Here is a 20,427-nt window from a genome sequence, read left to right as displayed (position 1 = left end):
AAAATCTCAGCTTTTCTTCAGCAGAACTAGTACTCTTAGGGAACTAGCACTCTTAGGTAGAAGCCAGAGAATCTGGAAATTTGGGTAGTAAGCATCTTTTGCAATGTGAACCAACACTCATGAAATGCCTACTACTTGCTAAGCATTGCATTAGACACTGGGACTAGTGTGAAGAGTCCTAAGGTTCAACTTCTGGAGGCTCAGGCAGGTCTGAGACCCAAGTTGGAGGCCAGCCTGGGCAGCTAAGGAAGAACCTGTCTCAAAGTAAAATTTGAAAAAAGGTTGGGGATGTAGCTCAGTAGTAGAGCATTCCCATAGCATGTACAAGGCCCTGGGTTCAATCCTCACCACTGCAAAAAGAAAGGCAGAGAAGGGATTCCAAGAGAGTCTGAGAAGCCGGGCGTGGTGGCGCACGCTTGGAATCCCAGCATTTGGGAGGCTGAGACCGGAGGATCACGGTTTGCGGCCAGCCTCAGTCACTTAGTGAGGCCCCTTGCAACTCAGTGGACCCAGTTTCAAAATAAAAAGAATAAAAAATAGGGCTGAGAGTGTAGCTCAGAGTAGAATGCCCCTGGGTTCCATTCCCAGTACCCCCAAAAAAGTTTTTTGGGGGTACTGGGGTTCCTGGAAGCCCTTCTACCTCTGGGCTACACTCCCAGACCTACTTTTACATTTTTATTTGGAAACAGGGTCTCCTAAGGCAGCGCGCGCGGCTGGCTTTGAACCTGCGTGATCCTCCTGTCTCTGCCTCCCAAGCGCGGGGATTATAAGCGTGCGCCACCACGCCCGGCCAAAAAAAATTATTTTAAAAAAGAGTTTGAGAGCCAGGCACGGTGGTGCATGCTTTTAATCCTAGTACTTGGGAGACTGAGACAGGACAATCGCAGGTCCAAAGCCGTCCTCAACAACTTAGCGAGATTCTCAGCAACCTAGGGAGATCCTGTTTCCAAATAAGAAATAAAATCGGTCTGGGGGTATAGCTCCGAGGTAGAATGCCTCTGGGTTCAATTCCCAGTACCACTAAAAAAGAAAAAAAAAGGAGTTTTAACTATATCCACAATATCTTATTTCTTTAAAACTGACCTAGAGCTCACCCCTTTCCAATGCCCTTCCCTCCTACTCTGGCTAAGTGGGAGAGTGAGCTCATCGTCCCGCCGAGGACACTGCTGAGCGCATTCAGCAGGGACCAGCCTCTGCCAGCAAGTGATGTGGGACCATCTCACTCGCTATTTCACTATTTTCCCTGGTCTTCCCAGCAAACGTAGACATCAGTGCCTGCCTACATGGACCGAAAAAAATAAATAAATAAAATAAAATGACAACAGTACTTGTTAAAAGGTGTCGATTCCCCTAAGAGAATGGCATGTGAGGGGCACAACAGAAGACACGAGATCAGTAACAACCAAATCCATTTACTTTCCCCAGGACTTGTCCATTGTCAAGCTGTGTTACTAGGTGAGCACAGGACACAGATGCTTGAGGTTAGGAATGCAATAGTGTCTCGAAATGACTAACACACACACACACACACACACACACACACACACACACACACTTCCTTCTCCCTGGGAATGTCTCTAATAATCTCGGAACTGAATCTTGGCCTGATCCTTATCTTCCTATCATGTGGTCCCCAGGTCCCCTGAAACGTATGCACTCTCGCCCCTCCTGGAGAGGGCTTCCTAACTGCTTTAAAGCAGGACTCCAGTCTCTCCCTTTTCTTCCTTTTTTCTGTTGGTTCATTATGTTATAATATTAATCTCAGCCTCTCTAAAGTGCAGGGACTTTGTCTAGTAACTCACTGGGCACCCAGAGCTTTAAAACACACACGGTCAATTGTAGGCGCCCAATAAACACGCGTAGATGAACACACCTGCTGTCTCTGTCCGTCTCTCTTTAATATTCTCTCTACTAATTGTGTATATCATTCAGAGGCCGGTGTCCTGCCAAGCACCAAGATACAGCAATCTTTTGTTTTTAATCTGATCCTAATTTCCACTATACAAAAGGCTGCCTCCATCTCCTGCATTTTGTTTTTTCTCCAAAGGGAGAGAAAATTAAAAAACCGGGTCCCCTCTGCCACCAACTCTTACCACCTCTCCTCCCTAATATTTTTTTTTTCAGTACTGTGGATTGAACCCAGAGCATTCTATCTCTGAGATACACCTCCAGTCCTATTTTTTGGTCTTTTTTATTTTTGAAACAACTCATTGAGTTGTGAAGGGCCTCACTAAGTAGCTGAGGCTGTCTGCAAACCGTGATCCTCCGGTCTCCGCTTCCCGAATGCTGGGATTACAAGCATGCGCCACCATGCCTGGCTATTCTTTATTTTTGAAACGGGGTCTCACTAAGTTGTGGAGGGGCTGAGGCTAAGTAGTTGAGGCTGGTCGTGAGCTTGCGATCCTCGTGTCTGAGCCTCCCAAGTACCGAGATTACAAGTGTGTGCCACCACGGCTGGCTTATTTATTTATTTATTGTGGCATTGGAGATTGAACCAAAGGGCAGTCTACCTCTGAGCTAAACTCCAGCTTTATTTTTTATTCTTTTTTATTTTGAAACAGGATCTCACTAAGTTGCAGATGGTCTCGCTAAGTAGCTGAGGCTGGCCGTGAACCTGTGATCCTCCTGTCTCAGCCTCCCAAGTACTGGGATTCTATGCGTGCGCCACCTTGCCCAGCCTCTCCCATCATTGTTTATCCTTTTATCACTATTTATCATTATTAATATAACTTGGAAAAATCTACCTTAAATTTTAATTGAACATTGCCATCTACAAAGTATTTAACCTTTAAACCTTATAAAACTGGGTAAACATGAAGCTCATGTTCACACAAAAACCTGAACATGAATATTTATAGCAACTTTGTAAGAGCTAAAAACTAAAGATAGCCCAGATATCCTTTAACAGGTGATAGACAGACTGTGGCATTAATAAAAAGGAACAAACTATTTTTGTGTGTGTGGGTCTGGTGATGGACCCCAGGGTCATTCCACCTCCGAGCTACACCCTCTGCCCTATTTTTTTATTCTTTATTTTGAAACAGGGTCTCACTGAGTTGCAAAGGGCCTCACTAAGTAGCTGAAGCTGTCCGCAAACCATGATCCTCCAGTCTCAGCCTCCTGAAGGCTGGGATTACAAACGTGCGCCACCACGCCTGGCTCAGGAACAAACTATTAACACACACGACAATTCAGATGGGTTTCAGGGACACTGAAATGAGAAAAAAAGCCAATCTCAAAAGTTTGCATATTAGCTGGGCGTGGTGGCACACGCTTGTAATCCCAGCATTCGGGAGGCTGAGATGGAGGATTGCAGGTTCATGGACAGCCTCAGCTACTTAATGAGGGCCTCTGCAACTCAGTGAAATCCTGTTTCAAAAAATAAAGAATAAAACATAGGGCTGGGGGTATAGCTCAGAGGTAGAATGCCCCTGGGTTCCATCCCCAGTACCAAAAAAAAAAAAAAAAAAAAGAATGAAAAAATAGGGCAGTGGGTATAGCTGAGAGGTCGAATGCCCTTGGGTTTCATCCTCAGACCCGAAAAAAAAAAAAAGTTTACATATTGATTGTGTCACTCCATTTTTCTAACAATCTCGGAGTGACCAGTCTCATGATGGAGAGCAGAACGGGCCTTGGCAGGGGTTAGGGACAGGGAGAGTGTCACTGCAGAGGGCGGCCCAGGGTGACGGCACAACTCTGTATCCCGCTCCTGGTCGTAGTTACACAATCTATACATCTGATATGACAGTGTACTCCAAAATACAACACCAATGACAAAAAAACAGGACACGTGAGAGCCACAGAACCTGAACAAGGTCTGCAGTTAGTTTTCACGAACATCACCCATGTCAGCTTGCTGGTTTTGATAACATCCCCAGAGGAAGCCGAGGCGGGGCTCCAGGGCAACTCGACACCATTCTGCAAGTCTTTGTGAGCATAAAACTATTTCTAAATAAAGTTTCAAATGATATATAATTGTATAAATCAAATATGTTTAATGTGAAGTGACCAGCTTTTGTTTAAAAGAACTAGCAAGTAAAAAATTTACATTGGGCCAGGCGTGGTGGCACACGCTGTAATTCCAGCATTTGGGAGGCTGAAACAGGAGGATCATTGTTCGCAGACAGCCTCAGCTACTTAGTGAGGCCCTTTGCAACTCAGTGAGACTCTGTTTCAAAATAAAAAAAAATAAGAAATATGCCTGGGAGTGTAGCTCAGAGGTAGAATGCCCCTGGGCTCAATCACCAGTACGGAAAAAAAAAAAAATTTACATTGGGATTCTCATCTGCAAACTTTAGAGGCTGTATTTCAAATTCTGAATCATTAATAAAACTTCTGTGTGTATGTGCAGTGCTGTGGATAGAACTCAGGGGCATTTTACTTCTAAGCTACACCCCCAGCCTGATTTTCTTTGTTGTTGTTTTTTCTTTCTCTTTTTTGTGGTACTGGGGATGGAACCCAGGGGCTTTCTACCTCTGGGCTATACTCCCAGACCTATTTTTATATTTTATTTGGAAACAGGGTCTCACTAAATTGCTGAGAGCCTCACTAAGTAGCTGAGGCTGGCTTCGAACTTGTGCGATCCTCCTGTCTCAGCCTCCCAAGTGCGGAGATTACAAGCGTGTGCCACCACGCTCGGCTTTAGTTTTTGTTTAAAAAACTAAACTCCTTAAGTTAAACTCCAGGGTCTCCTTAAGTTGTTGAGGCTGGTCTCAAACCTGCAATCCTCCTGTCTCAGCCTCCCAAATATGGCGATTATAGGTGTATGCCACCATGCCATTCCTAAAACTTAATAAATAAATAGCACTCTAAATTAGTACCTGGTAATCACGATTAATAAGAAGCAAATTTAATTTTACTAACCTGAGCCACAGTTGCCAATAAAGGTTTCAAGACTCACTACTTAAATAAAATGGTCTGTTTTTACTCTCTGGATGCCGAGGCCTGTCATATACAGAGAAATTGCCTCATCTGAAATGTGATCAGAGGGGCCATGTTCAAGAGATGTTCTCTCAAAATTCTATTATAAGGAGGTATGGGAGAAAGGGTAGCACACATCTGTAATCCCAGTACTTGGGAGTCTGAGATTGGAGTATCACAGGTTAGAGGACAGCCTCCACAGCACAGCAACCTAGAGAGGCCCTGTTCCAAAACCAAACAAAAGAACCAGCTCGAAGGGAGAACTCCGAGCCAGGTTCGAAGCCAGCCTCAGCAGCTTAGTGAGGCTCTCAGCAACTTAGTGAGACCCTGTTTCCAAATAAAATATAAAATAGATCTGGAGGTGTAGCATGGAGGTAGAAGGTCCCTGGGTTCTATCCCCAGTAACACACACACACACACACACACACACACACACACACATAAAGGCAGAATTTCCCTAGGTTCAACCCCCAGTCTCACAATAAACAAACAAACAAACAAACAGGGGTGGGGTATAGCTCAGTAGTGACCCCCTTCAATGTCTAGTACCACACACAAAAGAAAATGACAGCCCTGTTATATGCCAAATCCTTTTATTTATTTATATTTTTATGGTACTGGGGTTGAAACCAAGGGGCATTCTACTTCATGCTACACCCCTAGCCCTAATTTTTTTTTTAATTCTTTATTTTGAAACAGGGTCTCACTGAGTTGCAAAGGGCCTCACTAAGTAGCTGAGGCTGTCCGCAAACCGCGATCCTCCTGTCTCAGCCTCCCAAATGCTGGGATTACAAACCTGCGCCACCACACCCGGCTTCTATTTTTTTATTCTTTATTTTGTTTTGTTGTTGTTGTTGTTGTTGTTGTTGTTGTTTTCTGTCCTTTTTTTAATTTTTAAGCACTCTTATACTGACACAGAAGTAAAAGAACTGAACTTAAATATGAAAAATGCTTTACAATTCAATTCACAATTTTATATATTTGTCTTACTCATATGTCAGTGAAAAATCAGCAACTATTATGAAAAGAGGATACTTTTACCACAAAGAAGCAAAAATTAGAAAAAATTTATAAAAAATGTATTCAGCTATGAGAGGCGGTGTTCCCTTGGCGTCTCACTTCCCTCTCGTCTGCGTGCTGATGTACAGTACGTTGTTTCCTCGGATAAACACACCCCCATACTTATTCTTCAGGTGTCCATTTACATATTCTTCTGTCTGCTCCAGGGCTGTGTTCATGTAGCCATCCAGGCAAGCCAGGACCCCTCGATAATCCACTCCAGAATTTAATTTTACCACAACTGGCCGTCCGGTGATTTACTTTAAGAAGTCACTAGGGGTTTGCTTCCGCAGACTCACTTTACCAATCTTGGGAGGCAGGAACCCTGAGTTCTAATCCCAGCTCTGCTACTTAATTAGCTATGTGGCTTGGGTAACCCATCATTCCACCTCTCATGGTCCCAGGTTCCTCATCTCGCCGCCGGGATCCACAGCCCCGACCCCCACGAGCCCGGCCTCTGCGGATCAGCGCAGCCAGAACCTTATTCTTTATTTTGAAACAAGGTCTCGCTAAGTAACAGAGGGCCTCACTAAGTAGCTGAAGCTGGTAACCTGGGATTCTCCTGTCTCAGCCTCCCAAATACTGGGATTCCAAGCATGTGCCACCGTGCCCCGTGAATCTGAACTTTTAAATTAATTTTATATTTATTTTTAGTTTTTATTTATTTATTTTTGCCGTGCTGGTGTTCAAACCCAATTTCGCTTGCCAAATTCTTTTTTTTTTTTTTTTTTTTTTGGTGGTACTGGGGGTGGAACCCATAGTCTTTCTACCTCCGGGCTATACTCCCAGACCTTTTTTTCTTTTCTTTTCTTTTTCTTTTTTATTTGGAGACAGGGTCTCACTAAGTTGCTGAAAGCCTCACTAAGTAGCTGAGGCTGGCTTCGAACCCATGCCATCCTCCTGTCTCAGCCTCCCAAGCGCGGGGATTACAAGCGTGAGCCACCACGCCCGGCCGCTTACCAAATTCTAATGTAATTTTAATCTGCATTACCTCACACGAGAATGTTGCCTATGTATATGTCGTACAGATAAACTTGTAAATAAACAACGACCACTCACAACACAACCATCAAAGCACAGCAGTTGTTAGTGACAGGGCCTCCTCGGGCTGGGGTTTACCCAAGGCACTGGGGAAGGGTCTGCCTGGATCGTGTCATTTCACCCGCCTGACAGCCACTGGGAGGAGGGACTCCTATTTTTCTCTTCTTATCCACGGACCGGGGATACACAGCAGCCATCAGCGATCCGGGAAGGACTGGCGTGCGGTGCGCTGCCTCCTCAGCGTCCCCTCCCGTCTCCCCAGGCATGCTCTGTCCTCTCTCGGACACAGTCAATGCCGCAAGCTTAGTGGCTGCGTGCGCTCACGGTTCTTAAAGCCAGAAGTCAAGTCTTCCCAGGCTCCTCCTGCGGGCTCTAGAGATGGGGCTTGCTCGCCCTTCTCCAGCTCCCCAGGAGGCTGTGTCCCCAGCCCAGGCCCTCTCCCGCCTCCCTCTGCTTCTCTCCTGCCTTCCTCTTCCACTCATGATGGTGCTGGGAATTACTTGGGGTCTCCTGGCCCGTTCAAGACCCCTCTCCAGGACGCCCCACCTCAAGGTCCTGTGATTGGCAACCTTAATTCCACCTGCAGCCTTGACTTCTTGCCAAGTAAGCTAACAGAGCCTAACACAGGCTCCGGGAATTAGGGCTTGCACCTTAGGGTGGGGTGGGGTGGGGGAAGCATTGTTCTGCCTATCGGATTGAAATAATTTTATATCCAGGTGTGGGGGTGCATGCTTGTAAGCCTAGTATTTGGAGGCTGAGACAGGAGGATCTCAGATTCAAAGCCAGCCACAGCCTCAGCTACTTAGTGAGGCCCTCTGCAACTCAGTGAGACCCTGTTTCAAAATAAAGAATAAAAAATAGGACAGAGAGTATAGCTTGAAGGTTGAATGCCCCTGGGTTTCATCCCCAGACCAGCAATAAGTAAATAATAAATAAATAAATAAATAAATAAATAAATAAATAAATAAATAAAGATAGAGGTGTAGCTCGGAGGTATAATGTCCCTGGGTTCCACCCCTAGACTTGCAAAAAAAAAAAAAAAAAAATCCAGCCTCAGCAACCTAGTGAGACCTTGTTTCCCAAAGAGAAGTTTTTTGGAAGGAGTTATCTCAGAGGTAGAATGCCTCTGGGTTCATTCCCAGCACCAATATAAATCTTAAATTTATTTTAATATTTGGGATACTGGGGGTTGAATCCAGTGGTGCACTCGTATTCAACTACATCTCTGAACCTTTTTATTTTGACATAGGGCCCCGCTGAGTTGCCAGGGCTAGCAATCCTCCTGCCTCAGCCCCTCCAGTGGCTGAGGTTCACAGACATGCGCCACCACTCCCAGCTTGAAATAATCTTTAATACGCTCCTGATGTAGTATAACCTTTCTTTGCTTTTCCTACCAACTCTATTCAAACAGTTTCATTTAAATGTTTATATTCGTGCTTTGTTCTTCAATAATTCAGTGTAGTTTAGCAACACACAAAAAGAAAATTACAGATCTTTAGGTACTGGGGATCGGACCTAGGAGGATTCTATCTCAAGCTACAAGTCTCACTAAGTTGCTGAGGCTGGCTGCAAACCTGTGATACTCCTGTCTTAGCCTCCCAAGTACTGGCAATATAAGCGTGGGCCGTCACGATCAGATTGGCAGGCTTTTTTTTTTCTTTTTTTTTTTTTTCTCGGTACTGGGGATGAAACCCAGGGGCATTCTAACTCTGAGCTACACCCCCAGCACTATTTTTTATTCTTTATTTTGAAACAAGGTCTCACTGAGTTGCCAAGGGCCTAAGTAGCTGAGGCTGTCCTCGAACCACGATCCTCCTGTCTCAGCCTCCCAAATGCTGGGATTACAAGCGTGGTCCACGGGCATTTTTCTTACACAAGATAGAAAAACAAATACATAGTCAAACCCAAATCAAAGCAAAAGAGTGTTCCTGCTGTTTCACTAAGTCCCAGTAGGTGGCAGTAATACCACACAAACCAGTTCGAGTTTGATTTCTGTTTATTGAGAGCATCCATCTTTTTGCTACTGAGATTGCAATATTTATTTTTAGTGTGACTTGATGGGCCCCATCTGTAATTTAACAATATTGGGAAAAAATCTGATACCTAATCACAATGATGTAAGCTCTATTCGATTTCAATTAGCATTCACTCTGATTTGATTATAAAACTTTAGCCATTCACACTGCTAATAGGAAGACATTTAGACAATTGCAGCTGTCTGGGGTTATTACATTTGCTATCATTTTCACAGAGTGATTCATGTAAAGACTGGGCCATAAAATGTGTTTGTGTTGCTGGAGACGAGGGGCGGAGGCTTCCAGGCCCGGGGCCTCTAGCAAGCACTTTGCCATTTTGGTCTGGCATTAGGATTGTTTTCATTAGGATGGGAAATACAAGTAGAGGGTGTTTGCCAGTTAGCTGTGCTCCAAAGAGATATTCTTGAGTCTCCATCCTCAGGATTGTTTCATTTGGCAAAAGAAAAGAGGCATTAGCCAAGTCTCCTTTTCCTACTCCGTAAGTGAACTGAATTGCATTTAAACTGAACATATTAGCCACACCCAAACTTATCTTCTGCACAAAGGCCTTCCATGGAATCAGGGTCCACCTTCTCACCTGAAACTATTTCTTCGTGTGTGTGTGTGTGTGTGTGTGTGTGTGTGTTGTACTGGAGATGGAACCCAAGGGGCATTCTACCTGCAAGCTACACCCCCAGCCCTATATTTTATTCTTTATTTTGAAACAGGGTCTCACTGAGTTGCAAAGGGCCTCATTAAGGAGCTGAGGCTGTCCATGAACTGCGATCCTCCTGTATCAGCCTCCCGAATGCTGGAATTACAAGTGTGCGCCACCACGCCCAGCTTACGTGATGCTATTTCTTTTTCTTCTTTTTTTTTCCCGTGTGTGTGCGTTTGTGTGATATAGCAGATTGGACCCAGGGGTCCTCTACCTCTGGGATACACCAACATCATCTCACTAGTTGCTGAGAATGTCACCCACTTGCCAAGGCTGGTCTTAAAAGGACGATCTTCCTGTCTTGGTCTCCCAAGTACTGGGATTACAGGTGTGTGCCGCCACACCCAGCTCACCCAGTACTATTTCTAAGGGCAAATGCTCGAGATGTTGGCTCAGTGTTGCTAGACCACTTGGCAAGGATGTTGAAGGCATGCTTTGAGCAAAAAAAAAAAAAAAAAAAAAAAGCAAAAAGTGATGATAGTAAAGGTCATTTCCAGCTCCCACAGTCCAAGACCAAAATCAGTAACAAAATGTCCCTCAGACTCTAGGAACAGAAGAAGCTGGGATGTGGAAGTAACCCACATGTGATGTCCTGAACAGAGGGGTCTAAAGAGTTGGGCTGTAGAAAGTCGCCCCCCTGCTGTACGTGGACCACCAGGAGCTAGTTCAAGTTTGAAGAAGAAAAAGGTAAAAAAAAAAAAAAAAAAAAAAAAGACCAATGAAAACTCGAGGGTTTTTTTTCTTTGTTTGTTTGGTTTGGTTTTGTTTTTTTTGCAGTACTGTGGATGGAACCAAGGGGCATTCTACCTCTGAGAGATACCTCCCAGCCCTTTGTGTGTGTGGGGGTGGGTGGGGTACTGGGGGTGGAAACCAGTGGCTTTTCTACCTCCAGGCTATACTCCCAGACCTATTTTATATTTTATTTGGAAACAGGGTCTCACTAAGTTGCTTAGAGCCTCACTAAGTAGCTGCGGCTGGCGTCGAACCTGTGTGATCCTCCTGTCTCAACCTCCCAAGTACTGGGATTACAAGCGTGCGCCATCATGCCCGGCCTTTTTGTTTTTGTTTTTTTTCCTTATTCTTTATTTTGAAACAGGGTCACACTGAGTTCCATAGCGCCTCACTAAGAAGCTGAGGCTAGCCGGGCGTGGTGGCGCACGTTTGTAATCCCCGCGCTTGGGAGGCAGAGACAGGAGGATCGCGCAGGTTCGAAGCCAGCCGCATGCGCTGGCTTAGGAGACCCTGTTTCCAAATAAAAATGCAAAAATAGGTCTGTGAGTGTAGCCCGGAGGTAGAAGGGCTTCCAGGAACCCCAGTACCACCAAAAAAAAAAAAAAAAAAAAAAACCAAAAACAAAAAAAAAAGAAGCTGAGGCTGGCTGCAAACCCCAATCCTCCTGTCTCAGCCTCCTGAATGCTGGAATTACAAGCATGTGCCACCACACCCGGCCCAAGAGTTTTAAATATAGATAAATTGGCCGGGCGTGGTGTTGCACACTTGTAATCTCAGTACTTGGGAGGCTGAGACAGGAAGATCATAGGTCCAAATCCAGCCTCAGCAGCTTAGTGAGGCTCTCAGCAACTTAGTGAGACCCTGATTCCAAATAAAATATAAAAATAGGTCTGTGGGTATAGCCCAGAGAGGTAGAAGGCCCTTGGGTTCCATCCCTAGTACAATAAATGAATAAATGAATAAATAAATGCTGTTAACTTGTCAATATGACCTCAGAATTATTTTTTGTTTGAGAAAGTCCAGGTAGTCTCTGATGGCTGGAAAGCAGACTTTGAGGGGAGCTGACAATTGTTTGTTATACTAGAAGATCTTTCTCCTGTGCCAGTGAGAAAATGTAAACTCTCACAGAAACGTCTTCATTCTCGGAGGTCTCCTAGAGCCTTTCTATTTTGGAACAGAACCTAGAATCCAGGATGGCATCTTTTGCAGTCCCAGATCGCACTGGCTCCACACAGACAAGTGCCTCCCTCGACTGCAGATCCAGTTCTAGCCCAGGTTAGACAGGGGTTTTTGTTTTGTTTTGATTTTGTGGTACTGAGGATCGAGCCCCAGGGGCACTCTACCACTGACCTACACCCCCAGAACTTTTAATTTATTTATTTTTTTTGAAACAGAGGCTCACTAAGTTACTGTGCACTGACCTTGAGCAAGGAACGTCCCGTCTCAGCCTCCCAAGTACTGGAATTACAGGTGTGCACACCACTACGCCCTGCTCGCAGGTCGTACACTGCTTATGCAGAAGCTAAAACATGCAGAACTTTCTTAGACCAGGGATCCACCCAGTCCAGTTGGTAGACTGACTTTAACTGTGACAAATACTATACATTTAAGATCTCTATTGGCTTAGTCATCTTCCAGAAAGACAGACATCATGTCTGACATTTAACGTGTTAATGAGTCTTTTTTTTTCCCCCCTATTACAACCACTGTTACAGGTGGTTGCCGGGTGGGCCGGGACCCAAGCTTTTGACCATAAAAAGAAGCCAAGGTCTGAGCCTTTGCGTGCAGAAGGGTGGGGTCCACTTTTCCAAGAAGCTCAGACAATGTAATTTGTAATTTAGAAAAAATGTGGTCCACTTTGCCAGGGTGATTCTCTTGGAATTTAGAGAGAAGGCTGTGGGTGGGAGGTAGGGATGGGGAGGGGAGGATGAGGTGGTGTCCAGATGCTCATAAAGACAGCCCAGAGCCGGGCGTGTGGCACGTGCTTGTAATCTCAGCATTTGGGAGGCTGAGACCGCAAGATCTCAGTTCAAGGACAACCTCACTCAGCTACTTAGTGAGTCCCTTTGCGACTCAGTGAGACCCTCTTTCATAAAACAAAAGACTAAAAACTAGGTCTGGGGGTGTAGCTTGGAAGTAAAGTGCCCCTGGGCTCCATCCCCAGCACCAAAAAAAAAGACAGCCCAGGAACATAAATACATAAAGATTGCTGGTGTGTGTGTGTGTGTGTGTGTGTGTGTGTGTGTGTGTGTGTGTACTGGGGATTTGGGGAGCATTCCACCTCTGAGCTACACCCCCAGCCCTTTTTATTTGTGTTTGGGGTTTTTTGGGTTTTGTTTTGTTTTGTTTGGATACTCGAATGGACCCCAGGGGTATTCTACCTCTGAGGTATGCCCCCAGACCAATTTTTATTCTTATTTTGAAACAGGGTCTCACTAGCCTACTTGCTGAGGCTGGCCTCAAATCTGCAATCTTCCTGTCTTAGCCTCCCAAGGACTGGGACTACAGATGTGTGCCACCACACCTGGCTCTATTTACTTATTGTGAAACAGGATTTTGCTAAGTTGCTGAGGCTTGCCTCAAACCTGCAATCCTGTCTCAGCCTCCCAAGGACCCAGATTACTGGTGTGTTCCAAAGAGCACAGCTCCGTATCTGTCTCTTCAGACCGGTCTGTGTTCAGTTGTTTTGAAACCAGCAGTTGAGCACATTTCTCAGTCCCTTTGTAGAAGGGACTCCTGTTACTCTTCAGTGGTGGGAGACCCACGGCTGCAGGCGCTCCTGGGTCCCGGTCACAGCAGAGACCCAATGTCCCCTCGAAAGTAAGCAGGAAGCTGGGAGTGGTGGCACATGTAATCCCAGGTACATGTAATTACAGGTTCGAGGCCAGCCTCAGCAACTTAGTGAGGCCATTTCAAAATAAAACATAAGCCGGGCATGGTGACGCACTCTTATAATCCCAGCATTTGGGAGGCTGAGACCAGAGGATCACAGTTTGTGGACAGCCTCAGCTACTTAGTGAGGCCCTCTGCAATTTAGTGAGACCCTATTTCAAAGTAAAGAATAAAAAATTAGGAGTTGTAGTCCAGAGGTCGAATGCCACTGGGTTCCATCCCCAGACCTGCAATAAATAAATAAATAAATTAAATTAAAAATAAAAAGAGCTGGAGGTGTAGTTCAAAGGTAGAACAACTACCCCCACGAGTAAACCCCCATCTCGCGAGATGCATACCTTGAAAAGGAGAGCCCGCGTCCTCAAGCTTCGGACAGGCGCGCGGGCCCCATGTTGCCTCGCCCTGATCCCCGGGAGAGCCGTGCCATTAAAACTTTACATGCCACGTGTACCAGACCTCTCTCGTGTTTTTCACACTCCGCCGTACTCACTTATTTTTTATTTTACTTATCATTTGGTGCCGAACCGGGAGAACTCTTGGGTCCCTCCCCATTTTTTTCTATTTTTTTCTTTTTTCTCTTTTTATTTTTACTCTCTTTTTGAGCCCCCAGACTCTCCGACCCGCCAGCATTTCGACTGTGAGGTCCCACACCAGCGCTCCGCTTGCAGGCATTGCTCCCACCACTGCCGCCGCTGCCGCCCTGTGCCTGCCCGGACTGTAAGCCTTCTTCCCCAGCCCCGCGCTCTCCGGGAGAGCCAGCGGCCTTCTTCCTGCCCCGGGCTCTGCTGAGAGTCCGCAGCCATCTTTCCAGCCCCGAGCTCTGCTGAGAGCCGGTGGCCATCTTTCCGGCCCCGAGCTCTGCTGAGAGCCGGTGACCATCTTTCTGATCCCGCGCTCTGCTGAGAGTCTGCGGCCATCTTTCCGGCCCTGCTCTCTGCTGAGAGCCGGTGGCCATCTTTTTCCACCTACATGCTCTCTTCCGGAGTGCCGGCAGCCATCTTCCACTGCCAACGCGGCTGCGGCCACCACCACCGGGGTGTGCAGGCTCCGCAGGCCACCAGGCTGCCAGTTCTACCCGCCCTGAGCCAGGCTCCTTGGGTGATGCTGGCATCTGCTCTGTCCGCCAACCACCTGGGCGGGCCAGGATCTCTGCCTGCCGCTTGGACCTCCTAAAACCGCCGTTCCAGCTCAGCGCTCCAGTCACCGCCGGGACCTCTGGCCGATTTGCCCCGCCCGCCCCGAGCCAGGCTCATTGGGCGGCGCACAGCCAGCTTCGGTGTCCGCCATAGTCACCCGCGCCATGCATAGCTCTACTCGCTGCTGCTGCTCCGTTCCGCCCGCCCAAGCCAGGCTCACTGGCGGTGCTCCTCAGGGCCCAGCCTCAGTGACTGCCGCATTCCTGGAAGCCATTTTGTCTCCACGCCGCAAACCCGGCAAGCCATGCCACCTGCGTGCCACTGTTTGATCCTGCCTGCGCCGGCCACCAGTGCCATCCACACCAGCCACCGGCATCCATGCACCCCAGCTCCACTGCACCCCCCCAGCAGTTTCTCAGCACTTGTCGCAGCCAGCACTGGCCGGCAATGCTTCACTCCGATAAACTGCCTCCTTCCCTTGGTTAGCGGGTTCTGGACTTGGGTCTTCCGGTCCACTGGGACCCCAAAATCCAAGCGCTTGGTGACCCATTGTTCCCCGGTCCACTGGGACCACCCTCCGGATGACCAGGTCATCCTCCAGTTTTGAGAAGGGATGAAGACGTTCTTCCCTATCTCTTAACCTCTGTTTCTGACCGATTGAGCAGGGAAATCGGGGACGCCCATTTCCTGTTCTTCGTTTCTGCCCGCCAACCAATTATGGGGAGTCGAACCTTTATACTAGCAGATGCCCTGAGAGCCTGTCTGCCTTGATACGAGTTGGGAAATGGGTTGTGGTGGCCCAGGAATAGTTAGGAACTTTTATAAGCAGTCTGGTATCCCTCCAAATGCTCTCCCCCATCAGCTTCCATTTATTTTCCTGCCAGCTGCCATTTTGTGATGGCGCGTAGTCACTGCCTGGTGATGTCACAGTCGCCATCTTGGCCCATGCCAGACTGCAATTTTGCTGAGCGGCCCGCTCAGGCACGCCCTAGGTGCTGCGGGAAACGCCAGACCAGGGCTGGGGAGACACCCTCTGCCCGTGGGGAGTCTGCGTTGCCATTCTCGCCAGACACCCGCCCCGGGACGCGCTTTTTGTGTGTGAGTGTAGGTCCGTCGCAGCTGACAGAACCTTAACATGGCATCTAAAGTTTTAATTCCAGAGAGAAACAGGCGGAGATGGAGCGTACACTCTGACTTTGCCAAAAAGCAGATCCCTGGTAGCTGCCCTTTGGCTGGCGGTGGCGGCTCAGCCCTCTGGAGCGCCACCTAGGTGTGGAGGACTGCAACAACGGCTACCTCCAGGAGCCTGCCTGAAGTGGGGCGAAGCCATGCCCACCAATCAGACTGTGCCCAGCGTGTGGCCAGGAGGGCCACTGGAACAGTGCCCTTGGAAAAGGGTGAGCCCCAGGTGCTTCAACACAGGGGGAGCACCTTTCTAGACCAGGCCCCACTGCTGGCCCTACTCAGCCTGGCTGAAGACTGATGGCTCCTGGATCCCTCAACCTCTATCCTCTTTGCCAGCTCGGGGTAGCTCTCCAGGTACTGAGTAAGCCAGTCTCCTTTTTGGTCGCCTGCTCAATCTCATGATTTGTTTTTTTCTTTAATAGCCCTTGCCTGTTCAAGCCTCCTCAAGCGCACATCACCAAGCTGTCCAGGGTAACCTCCAATTTGCACTACAGCTATGCACCCACCTGCACCCCCTTCTGGGGGACTGGACTCCTGACTCCTCCTGGCCTGGGGCCCCTGATGACGCCCCTTCACAGCAGGAAGAAGCTAGAGGGTCCAATCGTCATCCGTTATCCCTACCATCAAAAGGCCGGGATGATAAGTTGGGTCCTGCACTCATGTGACTTTGTGTCACATGACCTCTGCAGGGCAAGGGAGGGGCTGAAACCCCTGCGAGAATTGGGTGTTCCCGCGAGTAAACCCCCATCTCGCGAGATGCATACCTTGAAAAGGAGAGCCCGCGTCCTCAAGCTTCGGACAGGCACGCGGGCCCCACGGTGCCTTGCCCTGATCCCCGGGAGAGCCGTGCCATTAAAACTTTACATGCCATGTGTACCAGACCTCTCTCGTGTTTTTCACACTCCGCCGTACTCACATTATTTTTTTATTTTACTAGCATAATTTTTAATTTTACTTATCACGGAGGATGACCTGGTCATCCGGAGGGTGGTCCCAGTGGACCGGGGGACAATGGGTCACCAAGCGCTTGGATTTTGGGGTCCCAGTGGACTGGAAGACCCAAGTCCAGAACCCGCTAACCAAGGGAAGGAGGCAGTTTACCGGAATGAAGCGTTGCCGGCCAGCGCTGGCTGCGACAGAAGCGCTGAGAAGCTGCTGGGGGCGCGGTGGAGCTGGGGCGCACGGATGCCGGTGGCTGGTGTGGACGGCGCTGGCGGCTGGCACAGGTGGGATCAGTGGGGGCGCACAGGCAGCGTGGCTTGCTGGGCCCGTGGCGTGGAGACAAAATGGCTTCCGGGCACACGGCAGACGCTGAGGCTGGCCCCAAGGAGCACTGCCAGTTAGCCTGGCTTGAGCGGGTGGAACGGAGCAGCAGCAGCAAGTAGAGCTACGCCTGGCATGGGTGACTGTGGCGGATACCGAGGTCGGCTGTGCGCCACCCAGTGAGCCTGGCTCAGGGCGGGCGGGGCAAACCGGCCAGAGGTCCCGGTGGTGACCAGAGCGCCGGGCTGAAATGGTGGTTTTAGGAGGTCCAAGCAGCAGGCAGAGGTCCTGGCCCGCGAAGGCAGTCGGCAGGCAGAGCAGGTGCCAGCATCACCCAAGGAGGCTGGCTCGGGGCCGGAAAGATGGCTGTGGGCTCTCCCGGAGAGTGTGGGGCTGGGGAAGAAGGCTTACGGTCCAGGCAGGCACGAGGCAGCAGCGCGGCGGCTGCCCAGATGGAGGAGCCCGCTGGCACCACCATGTCGGCGGGCACCGCGAAGGTGGCGTGGGGGCTGGCAGATGGAGGAACCAACTTGCACCGGGGCAGGTCGCGCGGGCTGGTGCTTTTGTGCAAAGTCCGAGCTTGTGCGCAGATAGAGTCAGCTGCAGGCAGAGCGGATGGAGGGTCCAAGAAGCGCAGGTCCATTAGGCAGGTCCAGGTTAAGGCCCCATTAATTCGATACGGCCTTCGGCACCAATATGATTAATAAATAAAGATGCGCGGGTCCCATTGGCGCACAGATACACGCGGAAATCCGTTATAGGTGGTAAGGATGCCTTTATTCGTGGGGAGTCGGCCTCCAGCCACCGCGAGCTCGCGGGGGCTAGTGGGGGAGAGCACGCCAGTCTGTCTTTATTGGGCTTCTCTTAAATTGAGGGGCGTGGTCTCCTCTGGGAATCACAGGGCTCTGCCTCCTAGCTTCCGGCCCCGCCCCCTGCGGGGCAGCGGCTCAAACCTTTCAACCATCAGTTCCCAAGATCCCAACATGGATCTGGCTTTCTGTTACCTCTGAGTTCACTTCCTATACTGTTGCCCTGACTCACACCGCCTCACCGTGCTGGCCCCCGCTGGCCCCAGGTAGGCCCCCACAGGGCCTTTGCACTTACTGAGTACTGCCCAAGTCATTGCTTCAGTGTTGCCGCCTCTTCTTCCCTGGCCACCCACTTAAAACGTCCACTTGCTCACCGGTTCTACGTTTCCATAACAATTCCCCCCATTAACCTCTTCCTGCCAGTGCTTGGGAGGCCGAGACAGGAGGATCACACAGGTTCGAAGCCAGCCTCAGCTACTTAGTGAGGCTCTCAGCAACTTAGTGAGACCCTGTTTCCAAATAAATATAAAATAGGTCTGGGAGTATAGAAGGCCTCTGGGTTCCACCCCCAGGACCACCAAAAAACAAACAAAAAAACAAACAAACGTTTTTCTCTTGCTATTCCTTTACTTATTTATCTTGTACGTTTGTCCCTCCTGTAGAAGGTGAACTCTCTGAGGGCAGTTTTGTACTTTATCTCCAATGCCCTAAACAGAATTTTGTTCATTTTTGGTACTGGGGACTGAACCCAGGGGGCATTCTACCTCTAAGCTACACCCTTGCTCTTTTAATTTTTTATTTTGAAACAGGATCTAAGTTACCCAATGCTGGCCTTGAACCTGCGACCGTCCTGTCCCAGCCTCTAAGTTCTGGGATTACAGTTGTGCACCACTAAGTTCAGCTCCAAACTTTTGAATGAATTAAGTTCAGATCCAGGGCTGAAGGGGGTGGCTCAATGGAGGAGCGCTTGCCTGGCAGGCTCACAGTGCTCTGAATTTGAACCACAGCACTGCAAAAAATAAAATAAAAATTAAAAATAAATATAAAAAGAATTTAGAAGTTCAGGTTCACAGGGAATGACAGCACATACTTGTAATCCCAGTATTTGGGAGGCTGAGACAGGAGGATCGCCATTTGAGGACAGCCTTAGCTCGTTAGTGAGGCCCTTTGCAACCCAGTGAGACCGTTTCAAAATAAAGAATGAAAAATAGGGCTGGAGATGTAACTTGGAGGTCGGATGCCCCTGGGTTCCATCCCCAGTACCACAAAATATAAAATAAAATTTAATTTAAAAAGTTCAGATCCATAGTCATAATCCCTATTTCCACAAGGACATTCCGATTTGCATGAAGAAAATGTTTTTCATGCAAATTAATAATATTATAAGGAGGAATTCTGAGAGACGGATGGAGCCGCCCAGGAGCACCGTCTGCCCTTGAGAAACCTGAGGTGCGTGTGAGGCCAGGCTTCTAGGCCAGTGGCTCTCGCCGCACGCTCCCAGGCTGGCATGGGCTGTGTGCCTGTAATCCCAGCTCCTCGGGAGGCTGAGACAGAAGGATTTCAAGTTGTAGGCCAGCCTGGGCAATTTAGAAAGAGTTTGTCTCAAAATAAAAAATAAATAAATAAATAAGAAGGACTAGGGATATAGATAGTGGTACAGTGCCCCGGATTCAATCCCCAGTACCACCAAAAAAAAAAAAAAAAAAAAAAAAAAATGCCCGGGCGTGGTGGCGCACGCTTGTAATCCCCGCGCTTGGGAGGCAGAGACAGGAGGATCGCGCAGGTTCGAAGCCAGCCGCGCGCACTGGCTTAGGAGACCCTGTTTCCAAATAAAAATGTAAAAAAAAAAAAAATAGGTCTGGGAGTGTAGCCCGGAGGTAGAAGGGCTTCCAGGAACCCCAGTACCACACACAAAAAAAATAAAAATAAAAATAAATAAATAAATAAAATGTGGTCCAGGGCTATAAACAATAGGTACTGGACTTGTTAAAAATGCCCTCTCAGCCAGGCGTGGTGGCACACACCTGTAATCCCAGTACTTGGGAGGCTGAGACAGGAGGATCATAGCAAGATTGTTTCAAAATAAAAAATAAAATAAGATTAGGGGTATAGCCCGGAGGTAGAATGCCCATGAGTTCTACCCCCAGTATGGAAGGAGAGAAGGGAGGATGGATGGATGGATGGATGGATGGATGGATGGATGGATGGATGGATGGACGAACGGACGGACGGACGGATGGATGGATGGATGGATGGATGAATGGATGGATGGAAGAAAGGAATTATCGAGCCCCACCTGGATTTACTGAATGAAAATCTCTGGGGTAGGAACCATGTGTTTTCTTTTCTTCTTCTTCTTTTTTTCTTTCTTTTAGTACTGGGGAGGGAAACTAGAGGCACTCTATTACTGAAAAACAGCCCAGAACTTTCTTATTTTTTTTATTCTGAGTCAGGCTGTCACTAAATTGCCCAGGCTGGTCTCAAACTTGGGACCCTCCTTCCTCAGCCTCCTAGGTAGTTGGAATACCAAGCATAAGCCACTACCCAGCCAGCTATCTGTGCTTTAACAAGCTCTCTAGGTAACGCTAACAAAGAAGGAACTAAGATAGTGAGTTTATGCCTATAATCCCAGGATTTGGGAGACTGAGACAGAAGGA

General features: G+C 48.3%; 1 pseudogene across 1 annotated transcript in view; it reads right to left on the bottom strand.

Annotated features, from left to right (window-relative positions):
* The window catches only part of LOC308270989 (ornithine decarboxylase-like), a 29,583-nt pseudogene extending 11,499 nt beyond the window's left edge, over positions 1 to 18,084 (bottom strand). The window contains exons 1-3 of the transcript in view: positions 18,003 to 18,084; positions 17,373 to 17,561; positions 16,800 to 16,828 (exon numbers count right to left, since the gene is read on the bottom strand). The product of the transcript in view is annotated as an ornithine decarboxylase-like (transcript). The remainder of the gene's footprint in view (positions 1 to 16,799; positions 16,829 to 17,372; positions 17,562 to 18,002) is intronic.
* Between the last annotated feature and the right edge of the window lie 2,343 nt (positions 18,085 to 20,427).

Source organism: Muscardinus avellanarius (genome assembly GCF_963383645.1).
Source record: "Muscardinus avellanarius genome assembly, chromosome: 12".
In the NCBI taxonomy this organism is placed as follows: domain Eukaryota; kingdom Metazoa; phylum Chordata; class Mammalia; order Rodentia; family Gliridae; genus Muscardinus; species Muscardinus avellanarius.
Note: the sequence above shows the minus strand (reverse complement) of the source record. Positions and strands in the feature narration are given on the sequence as shown.